Genomic DNA, 6343 nt, shown 5'->3' on the forward strand with positions numbered 1-6343 from the left:
TGATCAATGATTGAGAATCATTCTAGGATTTAATCATCAATATGATTGATGGTTAACTTAATGCAAAAGTTATAATGAATTAATTTGATAAGGGTTGGTGAATTAAAGGAGAATTGTTAAGCAATTAGATTGCTGATTGACTCAATTTGATTGAGCAATGAAATTTGGTTCAAGACTGATTGAATTTAATTCGATCAGATTGACCTAATTGCCAAAAGTGATTGATTTCTAATTTGATCAAAAATTAGGCTCAATTAAATTCTAATTTAATTAGATTTGGAACCTAATTGGATTGGGTTCAAGTTGTTCAATTGGGTCTAACCTAATTTGATTAAGATGAGAACTAATTAGATGAAGTCCAAGAGTCCAAATCAGTTTGGACTCTTCTAGTCGACCACCCTTGGAACGTCCCACTCTTTTCATTGCACAAATCTAATTTTGTGTGATGGAACTCCATGCCAAAAGCTCCTTGATCGACCACTCTTGATAAGGATCAAGAGCTAGTTTGATAAAGATCAAGTAGTTGATCCATTGAATTTGAATTCGACTCAAATTTAAGATTGGATGAGAGTTTGATTTCATCCAAACCACCCTACTGCCTATTGGGTTCTAGCCATGTAGCAAAAAATAATTTTTAAAAAATTTTAAAAACTAAACAAGTCGATAGCCTTAACAATTAAAATTATCGAGCCGAAATCCAAATTCTAGAATGATCTTGTCGATGTCGATCAAAACAAAACAAGCATGCAAAGGGATAAAATTTTTACTTTCACCAAAAAGATAATATGGCATGTTAGTGATCTCCATGAGACTCCAAAGTAGAAGCCCTCCAATGGTGATCCACACAGAAGTTGGCCAAGGTTCTTCCTAACTGGTGCGCTGCCACAACCTTGTCTTCTCAAGAATACTACCAGCTTCGAACTCGAGGAACGATCATACCAAAGCCTAGTTAGTTTCAATCTTATCACTAAAATCATATCAAGAAGATACTTTTCAGATATCTCATAATCTAGGATTTGATTTTGAGCTCTAACATATGAAAAAATCAAACCCTAGGGCACACTAGCAACTCTTACTAATTCTCTCACCACCCTTCTTACAAAATTTGCCTCTCAATTTTTTCTTGTCTTTTTATCAAATTTTTTATAGAATTTTTTCTCTAATTTACATGCTACTTATCTCTAGTTTCCATCCAAAAACCCAGCATCTAGGCCATATGGGGCACCCCATTTAAATAGGGGACCAAGGGACGTGAGAAGGACCAAGGGGCGCCAACCTTTGGCGCTCCACTTTCTCACATGGTGAATAAATTCATCGTGTATGATTTTTGGTGCAAGAGAGCCTTCACACAAAAGGACTCCTCCTCTTCTACACCTTATAAAAATCCCATAATAAATTGGTGTGAATTAAAAAAGGTATGTGGATGAGAGTTTAAGGCAACACGTTAAGATAAGAGCCTTCTTTAAGGACTCTCCATCTTCACATGCTAATTAGGAGGGGGGCAACATTTTATTTTGGCATGAAATATGGTGGGCACAGAGGAGTCCTTCCCCACTTGAAACTATTCTAAGTTGGATAAGAATCCAATTAAAATTGACTCAATCCCATTAGGTCAAAGACAACTAGTCTAGGTTATCTCAAACACTTTGATCTAAACCAATATAGGAACTTGGGTTAATACAATGTGCTAGCACATCAAATTAACCCTTAATATTTATATTAAATTTTAATTAAATAAGATCAAGATCAAATCTCAAAATGTGTGATCCATTGGATTTCAAATCTAGCTAGCAGTATATCCAGACTTTCGACATAACCCTAATTAGGTCAGTCGAAGAGTCCCAATCAACTAGGACTCTTCCTAATTGATTTCTAAATTAATTTTTTTTAATTTTGATGAGTCTATAAGTCAAGATTGACGTCTAACAATATATCATGACTATCAAAAAAATTTAAAATTTTTATAAAAAATTATCAAAATATCCTTTAGTTGTAAGTTTCCGTGTAATTCAATCCTTCAGTCAAACAACATTCCAGATGAGCTGTGGACATGAAAATATGTCAAACCTAACCACTTATCTATATGTAGCTCAATCAAAAGGTGATGATTCAATTGATGATATATTAAAATTTTTTTTCTAATTATCATCCTATTTTGGCCAAAGACTTCTAGAATCATCGATCGATGAGATCACATAGGATGTTCGCTCCCCTTATGAGGAGTGATTGATCCCTTATTGATTACTCACAACCTCCACGCATACTTCAGTATATCCAAAACACCCCATACAAAGATCAAAGAATTAAATTAGGAAGTGAACCAAAATATGGATTCATGTACATAAGGTACCATGGCAATCTTAGGTCAAAGGATCACTTACACAACTCTCATTAGAGAATCATCAACTGACATGTAAATAAAACTCTATCTGATATTCTCTCGTAGGTCAATTCAGTGAACTCATTCTCTAATAAGCATCCATATCCTTGTATTAATATCACCACACAAATGGTTGTGAGATCAACCATCCTCATTTCTAAGCATACATAGGATATACCAGTCTCTCCGATATCATTGATCTCCGACTCAATGAACCAACGACTGAAAATATTTTAGGTCATGGCTATCCAAATTTTAGATCTCACTGGCATGATCTCATCACAGTCCAAGAACTATTATCCAGACCTATGGAATTCATTATAATCTTAAGAACAAAAAAATACAGTATATAATAAATCAAAAATATCTATTTTATTAATAATATTAATGTCAATTACATGAGTCTAGAAGATAAATTACAAAAAATACCCTATTGCATCCCTATGTGATTGGCTTGTAGGGCATTATTCTTTCAATCTTCCACTTGCACTAAAGTCAATCGCCTCTATACTTGATGCCCATGCTATCAAGGTGGCGATCAAACTTCTGCATTGACAAGGCCTTAGTAAATGGGTCTGTTATATTATTCTTGGTGTCAACTCACTCCATGATCCATCTCATCTTTCAACTATCTCACGAACAAAGTGGAACCGTCTTAAGATGTGCTTGGATTTATGATGAGACATTGATTCTTTGGCTTGAGCAACTGCCTTAGTATTATCACAATAAAAAGGCACAAGTTGTTCAATCCCCGAAACCACATCCAATTTTAAGATAAATTTCTTCATCTAAATGGCCTCTTTAGCAGTCTCACTAGCAGCAATATACTCAGCCTCAATGACTGAGTCGGCAAAAATTTGTTGTTTGAAACTCTTCCAACTTACTGCACCACCATACAGAATAAACACATACCCAGATATAAATTTGCTATCATCAGGATTAGATTAAAAACTAGAATCAGTATTACCTTCTAATTTAAATCAGATCCTACATATATTAATAAAATATCTCTAGTCTTTCTCAAGTACTTGAGTATGTTTTTCATTGCTTTCCAATGATCCTCCCATGATCAGCCTGAAATCTGCTTATAATGCCCAAGGCATAAGCCACATCAGGCCTGGTACATAATATAACATACATAATTGATCCTACAGCCGAAGCATAAAGAATATAACTTATTCTATTTTTCTCTTCAAGTATCTTAGAAGACATCTTCTTAGGGAGTTGTATGCCATGACCTATGCGCAAGTAACCTCTTTTACTTTCCTCAATGTTGAACCTCTTCAACACAAGATTAATATACCTAGACTAGGACAAGCCTAGCATCTTTTTTGATCTATCCCTATAGATCTTTATTCCAAGTACATAGGATGCTTCACCCAGGTCTTTCATAGAAAACTTTTATGATAGCTATGTCTTAACCAATTGCAACATCGGGATATCATTCCCAATGAGCAGTATGTCATCCACATACAAGATCAGAAAGACAATAGTGCTCCCACTAGTCTTCTTGTATACACAATATTCATCCATATTTTTGATAAAGCTAAATAATTTGACTGTCTCATCAAAATAGATATTTCAGTTTCTCGATGCTTGTTTTAATCCATAAATAGATCTATTCAACTTGCATACTTGATTTGCTCTTCCACTAGAGATAAATCCCTTTGGCTAAGTCATATAGACTTCGTCCTCAAGATTTTCATTGAGGAAAGTAGTCTTGACATCCATCTGTCACATCTCATAGTCATGATATGCTGTAATAGCAAGCATTATCTGAATAGACTTGAGCATGGCTACCGATGAAAAGGTTTCTTCAAAATCAACACTTTATTTTTGTCTGAAACCTTTTACCACTAGCCTGGCCTTATAGGTCTCTACCTGGCCATCTGCTCCAATCTTCTTTTTGAAGACTCATTTGCAGCCTATTAGGGTCACACACTCAAGTGCATCAACCAAAGTCCAAACTTGGTTGGTATACATGGAGTCCATTTTGAATTTTATGACATTGAGCCATTTGTCAGAGTCACTACTCATGACAGCTTCTGAATAGGTCGTGGGATCATCATTCTCAATAATGTGGGACGTATTATCATTCTCAATGACAAACTCATACCTAAGTAGTACATTACGCACGCTACTTGATCTTTGGAGAGGAAGTGTGTGTAGTGGCTGTGCCTCAACAATGGACACATCTAGTTGAGAATTATTTTGTGAATCTTAGATGGGTTGTAAGTTTTGAACTTTCTTAAATTCAACAGTCCTCCCACTACTGCCTTCTTGGATAAACTCTTTTTTCAAGAAAACGGCATGCCTACCAACAAACACCTTTTGTTGAGTAGGATGGTAGAAGTAGTATCCTATACTCTTCTTGGGATAACCTGTATTTTTCTGATCTAGCATCTAGCTTATGTCCATCAATATTTTTTACATAAACTGGGCAATCCCAAATCTTAAGATGCTTAAGACTGGATCTTTTTCTTTTCCATATCTCATATGGAGTGTTAAAAATAGATTTAGAAGATACTTTATTTAAGACATATGCTGCGGCCTCGAGAGCATATCCTCAAAAAGATATCGAAAGATCCATGAAACACATCATGGATCGCACCATATCTAATAAGGTGAGATTCCTTTTTTCCATAATTTCATTTAATTATGGAGTATAAGGAGGTGTCCATTGAGAGAGTATTCTGTTTTGTTTTAAATAATCAAAGAACTCACTAGACAAGTACTCTTCTCCTTGATCAGATCAAAGAGTTTTAATACTTTTACCAGTTTGTTTCTCAACCATTTTTTGATACTCTTTAAATTTGTCAAAGGTTTCAGATTTGTATTTCATTAAATACACAAATCCAAACCTAAACTTATCATCAGTAAATATGATGAAGTAAGAATATCCATTGCTGGCTTGAATCAACATTGAACTACAAACATCAGTATGTATAAGGTCTAATATGTCACTCTCCCTTTCTCCATGTCCAGTAAATGGAGTCTAGGTCATTTTTCTCATGAGATAAAATTCACAAATTCCATATGATTCATAATCATAAGGATCAAAGAATTTATCTTTATATAACTTGTTAATTTTTGACTCATTTATGTGACCAAGTTGGCAGTGCCAGAGATATGTGATATTTACATCCTCTCTCTTTCTTTTCTTCATATTATCAACATAAAGTACATTATCATTAAGTGAAAGAAACAAAAGATCATTATCAATATAAGCATTTCCATAATATTTGTTAGCAAAATATATAAAACAACTATTATTCTTTGCTTTTATTTCAAAACTTTATTCCAATAATAGTGGTATAGAAATATTATTTCTAATAACATTAGGGATATAATAATAGGTCTTCAGTTCCAAAACTTTGTCCGAAGGCAACTTCAAAATCCTGATTTCTATGACTTTGGCCTGAATGAACTCTCCACTAGTGCCGAATAGCTCGAAGTCATCTTTATTTAGACTCTTTATTTTCTATAGATCCTGCAATGATTTGCAAAGGTGTGAACCACAGGCAATATCCAATATCCAAGAATCTGAAAATGAAGTACTTAATGATAAGTTAGTTTGTATCACATACAAACCTTTAGCAACATTTGCTGGTTTTATAGTTGCAAAGTATTCCTTGCAATTTCTCTTCCAGTGGCCCTCTTTGCCATAGTGATAGCAAGTACCTGTGGTGGAGACCTTCTTCATCTTCTTCTTGGAGATGCCAGCCTTAGGGTTCAGTTTTTTTTTGAAATCCTTCTTGTCTTTCTTCTTATTGGTCTTATCAACAAGAAGAACCGGAGCCTTTTCACCCTTGAAATGGCTCTCTGTTGTTTTCAACATGTTTAGCAACTCAGGCAAGCTAATATTCAGTTTGTTCATATGATAATTTATGACAAACTGAGAGAAGGAGTCAGAGAAAGACTGCAGAATCAAATCCTAGCTAAGTTCATCATCCATGGCAAAGC

The sequence above is a fragment of the Elaeis guineensis genome, chromosome 16 (genome assembly GCF_000442705.2).
Source record: "Elaeis guineensis isolate ETL-2024a chromosome 16, EG11, whole genome shotgun sequence".
NCBI lineage: Eukaryota > Viridiplantae > Streptophyta > Magnoliopsida > Arecales > Arecaceae > Elaeis > Elaeis guineensis.